Source organism: Vicugna pacos, chromosome 14, assembly GCF_048564905.1.
Source record: "Vicugna pacos chromosome 14, VicPac4, whole genome shotgun sequence".
Lineage (NCBI taxonomy): Eukaryota > Metazoa > Chordata > Mammalia > Artiodactyla > Camelidae > Vicugna > Vicugna pacos.
The window spans coordinates 32,843,607-32,859,496 of record NC_133000.1 but is presented as its reverse complement, the minus strand read 5'-3'; the positions used below and the strand labels follow the sequence as shown (position 1 = coordinate 32,859,496).

Below are 15,890 nucleotides of genomic sequence, written 5' to 3'. Positions count from 1 at the left end.
GTACTAGCCTTTTGTCCAGTACAGAATAACATTCCCAGAAATGACCCCAACATCAAAATAGTTTGTGAGGGTGGGAAGGCCACAGGGCACTCAGCTTATTCTCTGAGTCCTACAAAGAATGCTGTTAATTCACTGATTTTACGCATTCGATGCCTGTGAGTCACTCACTCACTCAGCTGGCTCGGACTGAGACCTATTTTATACCAGTGCCAATCCAAGTGCTGGGGAGACCCCAGAGGGAGCCTGGATCACGGCATCACTTTCCTTCATTTGCTCCCAGAATCCTACTCAAGAACCCCACATGGGATTGGGGGGTGGAGGCAGGTGAGATATGGTGAAATTCATTTCATTATGTTCCTTTAGACATATTTAAATAGCATGAAAATAGTAGCTAATTTTGATAAGTTTTCTTTTCCCTTCCTATGTATTTTTGAGGATGGGTATAGTTTTGGTGCAGCAAGAGTAATTGATAGATCTTTGGTATGTTAGGATTTTATATGAAAAATTAAGAAGGAAACTGCACTTATACAAAGAGAAGAGGCAGTGAGGGAAAAAAAAGCCACCCTTGAACTTGGCTACAATTCAGAATTCCTGGTTTTCAAAAAAGGGAAACAAAATTCAAAATAAATTCCCTAAATATTTTAGCCCATAGTAGAAATACATGGAGGCAAAGTTCAGCTCACTGGAACCTAGAACAATGTGCTTACTTAAGCGAAGGTATAAACAGACCACAGATACTATAATCCATCCTTTACTTTAAACTAGTTCATGTGAGCAAGTTTCATTTCACATAAATTGCTCAGTACCAGTTTAGGAAATATATCCTCCTTGATTGGTAAAAATAGCTCACAGATAACCAGATTCAACAAAATTTATTGTTAAATAATTTACTTATTTCCTTCAGGAAATGCTTTTGAGTAATCTGAGTTAAGTATTTCCTCTATCTGCTGTATTTCTTTTCACAGAGAAAAGTAGTATTATTTGCACATGACCTACTTTTACTTCTCTGGAAATATCTGACTGTGAGCTCAGGGTACGGATTGTCTACTGCACAGTAGGGAAAAAGAAGATTCATTTCACAGCGAAGATCAGAATCTTTTTTTGAGGGGCGTGGTGAGCTGGGGGACAAGGGAAATGTCTTTGTTTTGAGGCAGACCCCAGTAATCCATACTGAAGCTGAAAGATGAAGCCATTATGAAGAAATGTGGAATGACACACTGACACGCAAAAGTGTTCACTCTGCAAAAACAGAAAGAAAGAAAGAAAGAAAGAAAGAAAGAAAGAAAGAAAGAAAGAAAGAAAGAAAGAAAGAAAGAAAGAAAAAATAATTTAACTGCCCTATAAAGAGAATGGACAGAAACTTGGTAATAAGCGTGAGAGAAGGAAGGTTAGTGAAGGGAGGAGAAACAATGAAAGGGAACTTGGATGCGGTGGGCAGAAGAGCAGGTTTCTGGAGCCTACAATGAAGGATGATAAGAAAAAAATAAAGTTTAAAAAAGTTACAAATTTTAAAATAGTTTAAAAATTAAAAAGCAAATTTAAAAAAATAAATATTTTTATAGTGGCATGGAAGATTTTAAAATGATGGAGGTTTTTTATTTCAAAATTCAAGTTGTTTGAGTTTCTCCCCCATTCTCCAAACAACAGTAAGACCTGCTTGTGTAAGTGGTTTTGGGGGACACCACAGAGAGGGGCGAGCTCTGCAGTTAGGTTGACCAGGAGCAGAATGCTGGTGTGGAAGGCAAGACAGAAGAGAGTTCAACAGTTTCATGAAAACAGAAACTCAAAGCCAGAAATTATCTTAAAATGGTTAGTGTGGTAGGTAGAAAAATGTTCCCCCCCAATATGTCTATGTCCTTATCCCCAGAACATAGGAAGAGGTCAGATTCCCTGGCAAAGGGGGCCTATGGTTGCAGATGTGGTTAAGGTTGCTAACCAGTTGACTCTAAGAGAGACCAGCTGGATTATAGATTTGGGCCCAGTGTAATCACCAGGGTCGTTAAAGGAGGAAGAAAGAGGCAGAAGAGGGGAGAGAGGAGAGGAGATCTGAACACAGGTTCAGAGTCAGAGGCACACAACCATGCTGACCTTGAGAATGAGAAAAGTGGTCACAGGCCAAGAGACGCAGGTGGTCTCTGGAATCCAGAAAAGTCAGATACAGGTTCCCCTGAGGCCTTCAGAAAGAGCCGTGCCAACACTTTGACTTCAGCAGGCTTCTGCGTTCAAGAAAACTACAAGTTTAAATTTGTGTTGTTTAGTAGAGACTTTTTCTTTTCTCTTCCTACTACCATGACGTTTGGGGATACTTGTTACAACAGCAACAGAAAGTGAATAGAGTAAGCTCCTTGAAATGTTCAGAAATTGCAGATAACACTGGACTGTCCACTTTGATGTGGGATTGGGCTTATGTGAAAATCAAAAGGACAGTGTGACCTTTGCTAACATCTGCTTTTCTCATTTTTAGGAAGAGAACAGTAAGTCAAAACCTCTGTTGTTATTATTTTAGACAAGTGTCTCTTAAAACTTTATGTAACCCTGTGCCTTAGGACCCTAAGAGAGTCTCTTCTTAGAAGAACATGGATTCAGAGAGATAGTGTCTTACATCTGAGTCCCACAGTGGTCTCTTATTGGCAATGAGAGCTTGGGCATATCAGTTACCCTCTTTAAGCCACAGGATCTTCATTTGCAAAAGGAAGATAAGAATAAGGATTGTTTGGGTGATTAACTTGTACACACACACACACACACACACACATATAGGTACAACATTTAATACAGTGACTAGCACATACTAGGCACTCAACAAATTCCTGTTATGGATTTTTAAATGCATATATAAAAGGAGGAGAAATTTGCAGGAAATTGTGGGAAAACTAAGTTCATGGCCCCAAAAAGGGCCATCTCTCAATGGGCTCTGATCAGTCAGTCCCCAGTGGTGGGCTAATAAGCAGAGACTATAGCACTTGAGGATTTATGTTAAACATAAAAAGGAAGGTATTTAAACATAATTATTAAACATCAGGTACGTTTATACTGTTGGCTGGATCATCTTATCTGGAGAGCTTTAATAAGCAGAGAGTCTCCACTGTTCTAGAGATGGGCACGCAGGAAAATGATGTGGGTGGGTGGGCCATTCTCACCCACCCAAGATCACATGACTGAGTACTCACGGAATTAACACCTCTTGTATGTTATTACAGATGGGTTGTCCTCCCATGATTATTGTCAGCTGTGTCATCAGTTCAAGGAGACAACCACTTGGGTCACACTGGAATATTAGAAAGAAAATCTCATTTAAATTTTAGATAGCTCTAACATGAAATAAAGTCATTATTTTATGCCTAAAAAAATCTAAGGAGCAGAGAGTAAAGACACTCTCCATTGGGCAACTAAGAGAAAACCTGAAACAGGTTAGACTGTCAGAACACAAAGCTGTATTCACACCTCTTCATTTCTGTATTTTTACAGCCAATACACCAGATCTCATGGATAAGTCACAAATCTGCCCTTAAAGAATGTGATGTAGAAACACGAGGAGTAGTAGTTGACAAAATGGAACAAGAAAACCTTCATGGCTGGGTTGTTCTCATAGTCAGTCTGGTCCTTGGGAGCTCTCCAGCTAGAATAAAGAAAAGGTAAGTCTGTAAAACTGTGAACGGCTTTGAGACCCTAATCAAAGCCACGGACACATGAGTTAACACATTTAATATATATATATGTATATGTATATACACACACACACACACAATTCACACTGTTTTCATACCAGCTGTTTTGAATTTCTTAACATATCCACTATGTTAATTCCAACTGTACACACTGTTGTAAGAGTTTCTCCCACTAAGAAAGTGATATCCCACAAGGCAAAAAAAAAAGTCACCTGTTCCTTAAAATTTATAAGCACAACAGTATCCAATGGGCAAGAACTGTCCTCTGTCAGGTGTAATTTGAAAGAAAGCTACTTCTAAACATCCTGCTAGATAATATTCTCTTGTCTCCCTGAAAGGCAGTAAGGTAGGACTATTGAAGAAGACAAACAAAACACGGGGCAACTTGCTAGAAGCATTTGGGGAACATAAAACGGGTCATCCTCCTAGTTCAGAATTTGAATTGGTCTTAGTATTTTCAGAAGATGACCACTGAGCAGACCACTGGGAGGACCACCCAGCCACATGCAATGTGTGGGAAGCACTTAACTTAGGCCGCTAAGCCGCTGGGTGGGATACAAGCCAGAGAGAAGAAACATTTATTATAGAAGCCGCAGCTGATGAGAATGGAGCTACACTAACAGGAACAGCATGGGGGGAAGACACATAACAGTGTGATTACTTGTCCTCTCCGTAACGCGCAAGCAAATCTGCCACTGGAACCACGACCCTCTTCCACTTATTTGCAATACAGAGACTATTTACTTTCAACAACAGGGTACATTATCTAATGTAATTGAAATTATTATTAAGCACTGACATATTTACACAGAGCTTGGACATTCTAAAGCTTCCTTTGTCCCTTTTACTAATGCAAAAATGGAGCTAATTCACTTCTCATATAGGCTAGAGAAAATAGGTTTGCAGTTGAAGTTAACTAAAGACTGTAATGTACTGCAATTGAAGTGCCTAAAAGATAGTCTCTGTTTTGACCTGGTTCTAAAACTGGTGTAGAAATTATCTCAGCTGCAGGAGGAGCTTACCAGAGTCAGTCATCATGATTGCCACTTTCTCATATATGGCGTTCAGGGTCACCATGATGATAAAACTGATAAGGGAAGCAGTGATTGGCGTGGCCCACCTGCACAGTCAGGTACTTTTGGATTGTGTCTGTTCCATTCAGGTTCTTGGGAAGTTTTGCAGGAAATACAATGAACACTGAAAGTCCGTAGACAATGATCCCAATAACTGAAACAATGGTTAACAGGACCTGACAACCCAAAAACCCAGCAGCATGAGACTCACTAATGATCGTATTTTTACACAGAAAACTTGCCCCCAACCCAGCTTAAACAGAAAACATGCATGTGTTGTAAACTTCACATAAACGTGAGAAGTGATATAAATCACACGTAAATGCCATAAGAGACGTGAATATCAGTCATGTTAAATTTTAGGGGAGGAGGAATGAAAGATGTCAAAAAGAATGAGTGCATCCACTAATGTAACACGCTGGCAGCAGGAGCAGCTGTGTGCAGGGCATAGGGAATATATGGGAACTCCACTTTCTGTGAATTTTTCTGTAAACCTAAAACTGCACTAAAGAAGGAAGCCTGTTAACTATATTTTAATGGGTGAAAATGGGGTAACTGGTGGCATGATCTTTTGGAGGGAAGTCTGTGATAGCAGAACCAATGAAAGTATCCCTTCTACATCTGTAGAATTACTTAGGTTATGAACTAGTTGTAACCCATGAAGGGGATATGCTTCCTTTCAAGGGAGAACCTATCACTGATTCAGGGGTCAGCAGGTGCTAGCTGTCGTCTTCATTCTGAATAGGACCAGTGAAGCTGTGGACATGCCCTGAGGGAAACAGTGGAAGTGACAGCAGGTCTCTGCTGATGAAAGCTTCACATGCTTTTCATACTCCTTGAGATCTTAAAATGGCAGGTATTCCTACTCCCTGCATTTGCACAAGATTCATGTCCCTAATCCACTGTAGTTTTGACTGTGTGGACCCAAGGGCAGCGGGGGTGTCTGAAGCATAATTTGCACGTGGCTAATAGGGTTTCAGTTCCTCACTAGGCAGGTTTTTTTCCTGGCCACTGAAGAATGAACATTAAAGATCCCATTTTTAAACAGTTTTCCTTCCATCTACCTTCTTGGTCATAGTCCAGAAGCATGTACTCAGTGTCCCTGGCTGCTCCTGATGGGTGCCCCAGAGAGAAAGCTACAAAGAATGTGAATTTCAGGACTAAGTGAACCACATCATGTTATTTACAGTAATAGCAGGCGGCTGGCTTGCACCTGCATGGGAGAGCAGAGGGAGTGTTTACAAGCCCCTCCTGGAGCCACACTCCTGCATCTGGATCCCAGCTCTGATGCTAGCTGTGGGGCCTTGTGCAAATTTCTTAACCTCTAGGGGCTCCAATCTCCTCACCCATATAAATGGGGGGATAATAATAGCAATTTATAGGACTATTGTGATGAGTCAATTATTTACTAATTGTGAAAACAATTGGAACATTAACCGCAGGCATGTGAAAAACTCTACCTAAGTATAAGCTATGAATATGGTGACCAAAGTCTTAAAAAGGTGTTTTTTCTTAGTTTTTAAGCCATCAGTTTGTAGAGAAAGCATTTTATTTTCTCCTCTACTCTCTTTCATCATCCTTTTCTTCACAGTTAAGTCTTCATGCTTGTGAAAGGAATAACTTTTTGGTGTGTGTGTGATTAAATGTGAAAATTAGTTAAGGCTGAGAAAAATGTATTATAGAAGGTATATTAAGCCTTCCTCTCTTGTACAGCTCATATAGGCCATTTAAATAGTATGCATTTTTTAAAAGTCTGCATAGTAATTTTTTAATTATGTATTAAGTAAACATAATAGTTAAGAATGCTTAAATACTTACTATTGCTTCAGCACACATCTATTTTTCAAAATCCTCACAATCACCCTGTGGGGAAGGTAATATTATATCTCTTTTACAGATGTGGAAATAGAGCCACGTGGAGATGTTGCAATTTGCCCCAAATGAAGCAACTATTAAGTGAAAGTACTGAAATACTCAAAGAGCCCAAAGACACACTAACTGTATAGCACTGTCTCCTACATGGTCTGTAAAATCAATTCTAATTCATTTCAGAACTTTTACAAACTTGACACATTTCCATTTTTCTTCCAAGCACTTAATGGGTTCACTATTTCTTAAGAAACAGGAAAGCTTTCCGTTCTCCTTCCTCAAGTTTCTTATTTATCATCTTTTCTGATCATAAATTTAACATTTGCTCATTAAAGAAAATTTGAAAGTACTCAGTAGTGGACAGAACTGCTGTCCTGGATCTGTCCCCAGTCTTAGAAGAGGACCCAGAACTTGCTTTAGGATAAATAACCTCCCTTTTGTTTTTAGTCCTGTGATTTAACCTCAATTGACCCACTCTTTCTGAAGCACCAGAAGTAGATCTCAGTTGGTTTAAGACAAATAATACCCCTCATTGTATTGGCCTCGCACATGATTGGAGAATTGGCAAATAACCCAGGAAGAGCCACTATTATGTGAGGAGATACATGCTGGTGCCCATGTGAATCATAAGCTTCCTCTATCAAGAGAGGAAGCTGCCAAAAGAGACCTGTCTTGGTTTGGATGGATGATCTGGGATGCTGCGTGCCTAGAAGCATCATGCTGAGACATCTTTGGACACAGAATGAAGACAGGACAAAAGCAGCCCTTGACATCATCTGGGCTAGAGTATCTCTCCTTGACTGAAGCCAGACCTCAGACCTGAGGTTTTCATTTACAGGAACCAATGAATCCCATGGATCCCCATTTTTTGGTTGTTGTTTAAACACATTGGAGATTGATTTTGTCACCTACAATCAAAAGACTCCAACTCTGAAAATGAATAAAAAATAAAATAAGAATAATGCTTCAACCTATAGACATAATTCCTTCAGAATGGTGCATTGTTTGTATATTACAAATCATTTTTTATATTAATTTAATTCTCCAATCTATCATAAGCATAACACTTTGACATGTCATAAAATATTTTCATGGACACACTTTTTCATGACTGCATACTATTCTACTTTGTGAAGAGTTGGAAGAATATTTTGGCTGAGATTTTATATATATATATACACATATAAAAGTATGTCTGTGACTTGCATCCATACTGACTTTTCCCTGCCATTTTGAAATAATTCCTGATTAAAAGTTTTTCAAAGCTGAATTAGTGGATTAAAACATATGAATATTTTTGACTCTTGATATCAACTGCCAGACTGCTTTCTAAGAAGGCTTGAGGAGTACACCAGAAATTAACACAGCATTGTAAATCAACCATACTTCACAAAAATTATCCAGGAACCTAGGCATGGGATTGGTGATCACTGGCAATTCATCCTCATAAACAGAGCTGTGTCACTTGAGAGGTGGAAAACTATTTCATTTTGATGTGCACTGAGTGAATTACCATTGAAGTGTGACATCTATTTTTTCTTTTGTGAATGTGTGTTCATCTTCTCTGCCTTCTACGCTTCTGAGATATTTTGATGTTACCTTTGAAGTGATCTGAACTCTCTATGTATTGAAGGAATTAGCCCCTTGTCGGATTTGTAAGCAAATAACATTCTCTGGTGTTTTGTTTAAAATTAGGATGCTCTGATGCATGGAAATCTTTGTATAATTTCCTCTGATACTTACTGTCCATCTAGAGGTTGTATACTCATCCATATTTATTTGTAGTTTTTTTCTAATTGTGTTACTTTTTAAATGTTTCTGGAATTTATCACAATATATGGTTCACTGTATGATTTCAATCTTTTCTTTTCCCCCAAGTAGCTAACAAGTGTTCCATTCACTGAATAACCTTTATTTATCTCCCTGATTTGTAATGCCTTCCATCTCTTATATTCAATTATTATTGATATCAGAGCCCATATCTGGACTTCCTGCCTTATTTTATAATCTGGCTATTCTTGAACTAGTAAAACTCTCATTATCTTATTAATTTTTATATTACTAATATGATTTTATTCACAATAAACCCAAATCAATTTTATAACTTCTGATATTTTGGAGATATGATCTTTTAATCTAGAATCATGTGATTAAAGCACCTTTTATATCTTTCAGTAGTTTTTACTTTTATTTTTTGATAGTTCCTACTATCCTTTTGTTAGGCTATTCTTAGACATTTTACCTAGGTTGTTACACTTGGAAAATTTTAGAAATTTAATGCCTCCATCTGGTCTCTTAATCAGACCCTGGAGAATCCTAAACCACTGATCTGATTTGAACAAATGAGGTGAAAAGAATTGGGGGAAGCACTGTGAGCAGAAGAGACTGTGGAACCTCCAGAGCGGCGCCCTGCATTGGCTCAGATGTTCTCTGGAAAAAGTTTCCTCTATGAGACTACATAGTTCCCAGCTTGACTTTCAGTTTTCTCAGCATTTCACATTAGATTTTAAAAGTCTGTGGCAGGTTCTTACCCAGAAAAAGAGCACTTGCACAAAGGGTTATATGTATACACTTTCCCCAGGTGGTAAAGGGAACACGCTCTTCTTCCTAATTAAAAAAACAAGTTTAGTCAATCAAGGGATTACACCAATGAAATGATATTTCTCCTAACTGGTCAGTAAATCCTAAACATAATATAAAAAAAAAATTTCAGACATAGCCTCCTTGTTTGTAAATGCATGGGTTTTTTCCTGTTTTTTTTTTCTTTTCTTTTCTGTTAACGATGTCAAACACACAACAAAATATGTACAGTGTTCGTTTTAATACTATTTTTTGAAAATGCACATGTGAACAGTAAACTGTTTCCCTGCCATGGTCTGAGCACCTGACGAGGCCAAGATTTAAAGCTCTATTCCTTAGCTTGCCTTTGATTTCAGAAGTGAAGGTAGTGACAGCTTAGGGTCTGTGCAGGACAGAAAGAATCACAGTTGTCTGCAGCTAACTGGTGTCCACTGTGTGTTTCTTGGTTGAGCTTTATGTGTTAATTAGCTACAACTATGAAGTTTAAGAGTTTCCATTTTAGAGTTTATATTTAGAATTTTTTAAGAGATGAAATCAGCAAGAATCAAGATTTAACTGGATTATAAAACCAGATATAGTATAATAATAGCTGTAACTAAGTACATGGCCCTTCCTCTGTGCCAGGAAGCCTTCCAAGTAGATTCTATACATTACTTTGACCCTTCCTTACCACTGTCATGAAGAAGCAACTCTCTTATTCTTATTTTATAGGAAACTATGGCACAGAGAAGTTAAGTTGTCCAAGATCACTCAGGAAGCAAGCTGCTGTGTTCAAATATGAATTTAGGCAACTTCATTCACAAGATCTCACTACCACAATGCTGGCCTCTCTAAACAATGGAGCATGCTTTCTCAAGTAAAGTAAAATACTTCAAATAAAAAACTAAAAAAATAATAAGGCAATTTTTTAAATAAGGAAGAATGATAAAGTTAAATGAGTCTTCATCTTCAATTTTTCAACAAGCATGTTCCAATGAAAATTTAAACTTATTAGCTTGCAAATTTAAATTTAAACTTGGCAGTTTAAATGACCAAAAAACTTCTCTTCAGTATTTTTTGTATGCTGCCAATATGATAAGTTTTTGTTTTTCATGACTCAAAAGCATTATGAACATCTAATTTTGTCTAAGATTCAGCTTTCATCTCTGAATGTACAGTCTTTCACCAACATATGCTTTTACCCCCATCTTCAGTTGTAAACAATGGGAACTATTCATAATGGGGATTATTAGAAGCTTATTACATTGTAAAAGACAAATGTCACTTTCTATTGGTAGCTGAACCTCATTTTTTTCCATTTATAAAAAGAGGAGTTTGACCTGCTCCCTCCATATCTTTTCAGTGCCAACATTCTGTAGATCTGTGATTCAATTTATTAAATCTATATTTGGAGACATTTTCAGATACTCCTAGTAAAAGCCTTTTTTTCCCAAGAGTTATTCATTCTCACAACCTACTGTCCTGCTGCTGCTGACTGCAAGCACCATCAGCTCTAAATTATCTCAGCTGATGGAAAGAAGCAATAATACAAATGACTCAAAAATCATCTTTTCATAGCTCTGGAATGTTGATACAAAGATATACAGTTTTATTTTTTTAATTTTGCAGCAGGAGTGGCAGCAATAAATTTACATTTCCAGTTATGTAAAATGACTAGCTCAAACACTGCTCAAACACTGATGGCACCTCAACAAATGTTTCCCTGCTTCTTCTACCCTTTCTCTGACTTTAGGATGAGAGCCATGCTGCTTTGTGCACATCCCAGTAGGAAGGGGGAGCAGTGACCGGGACTTAGTTCAAGACAAAGGGGCACCTAGTCTATGATGAAAAGGAGGCCACAATAATGAAGGCGCATTTAAAAAAATGGGAGTCAACTATAAAAACCAATTTGTCTTTCCTTCTACATCTATGTCATTGCAGCTAATTTATATTTTGCATTTTTTATTGGTGTCATGAAAGGATACAAATCAATGCCTCTTTACATATACACTTATACCAGTCTTTTTCTTTTCCCCCTTTTTACTGTTAATATGAAGGAAGGACCTCACTTCTCTTCTGTGTCCACCATTCCAGGCAGTGCTCCTTCAACTTGGCTGCACATTAGAATAACCAGAGGAGCTTTAAAAACTTCCCTATGCCAGAATGCACCCCAGGCCACTAAGTACAATCAGAGTTTGCAGTGATGGAACCCAGGCACCAACATTTTTTAAGGTCCCCTGGTGATTCCAACATGCAGCCAAGGCTGACAAGTCCAGAAGTAAACAGAATAAAGTGCATCTAAACAGCGCCCGCTTTTCCTGGGTAATCTCATCTATCTCCACGTGGGGACACCTCGCCTCCTATTCTGGCCGGACTTGTTCTTCCTGCCCAACCGTCTCCCATTTGTACTCAAGTTCTGCCTGGCACCGCTTCCAGAACTCCAAAAGTAAGGTGACTAACAGAGAGACAGAACAGAAGAATGTGGATCTTCAGTGATGCCTGATGCTTCAGAAATCTGTACTTAATATTTATTACACTTAACACTTTGGTAAATGGTTAATAAAATCACATTTTATTTATAGGCGATACTAAAGAAAAAAATGAGTTAATACCTTTTGTTTAAGAAAAAAGAAAATGTAGATAATTTATTGAACTTTTGGAAACAGACTAGCTCTCTAGCTCAAGGGAAAGGTATTAACGTGATGGTCAGAGGCAGGTGACTGTGTCTGATGCTAACGTACCTGCTACCAGCACATTATGCCCACTAAAAACACAAATATCGGGGGGAAGGGTGGGTATAGCTCAGTGATAGAGCACGTGCTAAGCATGTACAAGGTCCTGGGTTCAAGCCCCATTACCTCCATTAAAAAAAAAGTAAAAAAAGCACTAGTAACTGTCACAATTTAAAAGCACTGCACGGTTCACCCTCCAAGCCTTCTCCTCACATCCCTCTGTCTCTTCTGTCCAAAGGACCTGAGGGTGGGGAAGGGGATGAGAATGCTTTAGTAGCCCCTGCATTTCTATTTTCCACCACCCCAGTCACACAAACTTAAAATAATATTCTTAAATATGGAAAACTGCCATTTTTCTCAATCATCGGTAATGTAATTTTTAGAAATCGTCATTGTGTTTTAAGACTCGTAACTTTAAATAGTAGACAAAAACAACATGAAATGTTAATTGAAAATGTGGCTTCAGGGTAAATCCCCTAAGCCCTTCTTCCCACCAGACTGTTACCCCTAGGCCCCAACTCTAGAGAAATTGCAGAATAACCACTGTGCCCTCCACCGTTATACCTGAGTCTCTACAATGCTCTGAGAATAAAGAGGAAAAAGACACAGTCCCTGCTTCTGGGAGCTCCTAGGTGCACAGGACTCATCGTGAAATAATGGCTGAGGAGGCATGTTAAGAGGGCTTGGATAACAGTCAGCAGAGGGTGCTCGGGGCAGGGAGCCGGAACTGTAGCCAAGGCTCTCCCAGAGGAGAGAACCACTGTGGTGAGCTCTGAGATGCCCTAGAATTGATCAGGTGAACTTATAATGTTAAGGCCATTTCTCCCTGGGGAGCTGCGCATGCAATGGTGGGAGGCCAAAGAGAGCCAGGTCCCTTCCAGGAACTGCAAATAGTCTACAAGCGAGCACAGGGTGTGGGAGGCAGATGAGACAACCAGGTGGGGAGATCACAGGTGTACATCACAAAGGACTCTGTGTGCCTCCAAGGTAGAGGAGACATGCAAAGTGATCTAGAAAGAGACAAGATAGTGTCAGGGAGGACAATTGGCAGGTTCATGTGAAGTCCTGCTGAGGCCCTGCCAGGAGGAGAGAGAAGAAAACATTTCAGCAGGTGGACGGATTGGCCACAGGTGTGATGGAAGGGCAGGAAGAGGTCAAAGATGCCGGCCAGCTTTCTGGCTTTGGCAGTGTCTAAATTATAGTGCCATTCCCTGAAATAAGAAGGGCAAGAACCTCCTAGAGGAAAACATAGGCAAAACATTATCTGACATACATTTCAAAAATTTTCTCCTAGAAGAAATAAAAGCAAGAATAAACAAATGGGACCTAATGAAACTTACAAGCTTCTTCAGAGCAAAGGAAACCAGAAATAAAACAAGAAGAAAACCTACGGAATGGGAGAAAATTTTTGCAAGTGAAACCGACAAAGGCTTGATCTCCAAAATATATAAGCAGCTCATACAACTCAATAAGAGAAAAATAAACAACCCAATCCAAAAATGGGCAGAATACCTAAACAAGCAATTCTCCAAGGAAGACATTCAAATGATCAAAAAGCACATAAAAAATGTTCAATATCACTAATCATCAGAGAAATGCAAATCAAAACTACAGTGAGGTATCACCTCACACCAGTCAGAATGGCCGTCATTCAAAAATCCACAAATGACAAATGCTGGAGAGGCTGTGGAGAAAGGGGAACCCTCCTACACTGCTGGTGGGAATGCAGTTTGGTGCAGCCACTATGGAAAACAGTGTGGAGATTCCTCAAAAGACTAGGAATAGACTTACCATATGACCCAGGAATTCCACTCCTGGGCTTGAATCCAGAAGGAAATCTACTTCAGGATGACACCTGCACCCCAATGTTCATAGCAGCACTATTTACAATAGCCAAAACATGGAAACAGCCTAAATGTCTATCAACAGGTGACTGGATAAAGAAGATGTGGTATATTTATACAATGGAATACTACTCAGCCATAAAAACCGACAACATAATGTCATTTGCAGCAACATGGTTGCTCCTGGAGAATGTCATTCTAAGTGAAGTAAGCCAGAAAGAGAAAGAAAAATACCATATGAGATCGCTATTATGTGGAATCTAAAAAACAAAAACAAACAAACAAACAAAAGCAAAGCATAAATACAGGACAGAAATAGACTCATGGACAGAGAATACAGACTTGTGTTTACCAGGGGGGTAGACGGTGGGAAGGGATAGACTGGGATTTCAAAATTGTAGACTAGATAAACGAGATTACACTGTATAGCACAGGGAAATATACACAAAGTGTTATGATAAATCACAGAGAAAAATTGTGCCAATGAGTGTGTATATGTCCATGAATGACTGAAAAATTGTGCTGAACACTGGAATTTGACACAACATTGTAAAATGATTATAAATGAATAAAAAATGTTAAAAAAAAAAGAAGGGCAGGAAGAGGGGCAAGTCATGAGAAGAGACAACTGATTCAGTTCTGGCTGAGTTCCTGTGGGCTCCAGGAGAGATGTGCAGTAGTAAAATAAAACTCTAGAAATCGGGAGAAAGTTCTAGGCTGAGCCAAGTAGTTTTACTGTTTCAAGAGGCTAATGGGTGTGAGTGGACAAGCTCACAAGAAGTGTATAGGGATAGCTCTCACCCTCCTGCATATGGGATGCATTTGGGAGCCTTTAAACAATAGTGCACCACAGCCTGGAGTGGGGCCTTTGTACTGTTTATTATTTTTTAAATACTTCTTTTCTTTTTGTGGGGAGTATTGAGCATTATTTATTTTAATGGAGGTACTGGGAATTGAACCCAGGACCTCTTGCATGCTAAGCACGTGCTCTACCACTGAGCCGTACCCTCCCCACATTTTTTTGTTTTTAGACACTAGCTCTACCGAGCAGTCAGGGTTGAGAATCAACCTGCAGAGAGCAGAGAGCCTTGGGTTTAGAGAACAAGGAGAAGCTGCCCAGAGCCCTGTAGACCCCACCAGGGGCAGCGGAGATGCAGGGAGCCTCAGAAGTGCTGTGAGGAATGTGAACTCAACACTCCCCAATGGCAAAGATGACAAACATGTTTCAAGCACCCACTTCTCAGCAGTGTTTGTTCTGACTTTACTAGTTTTCCAGTAATACTGAGTGAGAATAGAAATTATCTGGACACAGGGATCAAATTCAAATGCTGATTATGACCATTATTAGCTGCGTGATTACTGATTAAAAGTTACTTGTCTGCCATGTGTAAAATGGGGGACCTAGCACTGTGCTCGTGGGCTGATGTGAGCGTAATGAAATGACATCTATAAAGGCACTCCTGACTCTCAGAAGTAATTGCTACTATTGTCCCCAACTGGGACACCAAGAAACAGAGGCACAGAAAGCTTCAAACATTTGCCCAAGATGAGGGTTGAGGTCAGGAATCAAGCCAATGACTTCTTGGATCCAGAGCCCAGGATCTTCTTACGAACAACACGGCACTGCCCAGGCTCCCTGCTCCAAAACCAGCCTCCCTTTGGCTCAGTTCCATGGCACCTGCGCTGCACAGATGTCCTCACTGCCTGCCTGCCCTCCCGGGGTCTGACTCCGGCACTCCTCCCTCTGTCCCACACAGCGCTTCCTTGGGCACACCATCGCTCACGAGGCCATTGTTGTGGCTACTCGGATGTTTACACGGAAACGCAGGTGGCAGCCCAGCTTTTTGCTATACATGCTGCTGTCAGTGGAGGCAAAGAGCTCACAGTTGGTGGGGGAGGCCACTTGTGGCCTCCTCCTTGGCTGGAGAGCTGGATGAATTCCAGTTTCCCTTTGCAACTTAGGCATCCAGCATGAGAGATATGTAAGGCCATCTGGCCTCTCAACATAGAAATGATGCCCCTGCAGTCGTTCTTAACATTGTAATCTCCTGGCTCCACCAGGGAGCAGAGGCCATGGCCTGTTGTCCACCAAGTTTTGTTTCCTTGCACAACAGCTACAATGGGGTGAGTTAACACCGGACCAGA

The 15,890-nt window shown here is 39.8% G+C and overlaps 1 long non-coding RNA gene across 1 annotated transcript in view; it reads right to left on the bottom strand.

The window, feature by feature from the left end:
• Positions 1-3,575: 3,575 nt before the first annotated feature.
• The window catches only part of LOC140701237 (uncharacterized), a 36,454-nt gene continuing 24,139 nt past the window's right edge, over positions 3,576-15,890 (bottom strand). Inside the window, exons 4-5 of the long non-coding RNA XR_012080200.1 lie at positions 9,142-9,217; positions 3,576-3,619 (exon numbers count right to left, since the gene is read on the bottom strand). This is a non-coding gene — a long non-coding RNA (uncharacterized lncRNA). The remainder of the gene's footprint in view (positions 3,620-9,141; positions 9,218-15,890) is intronic.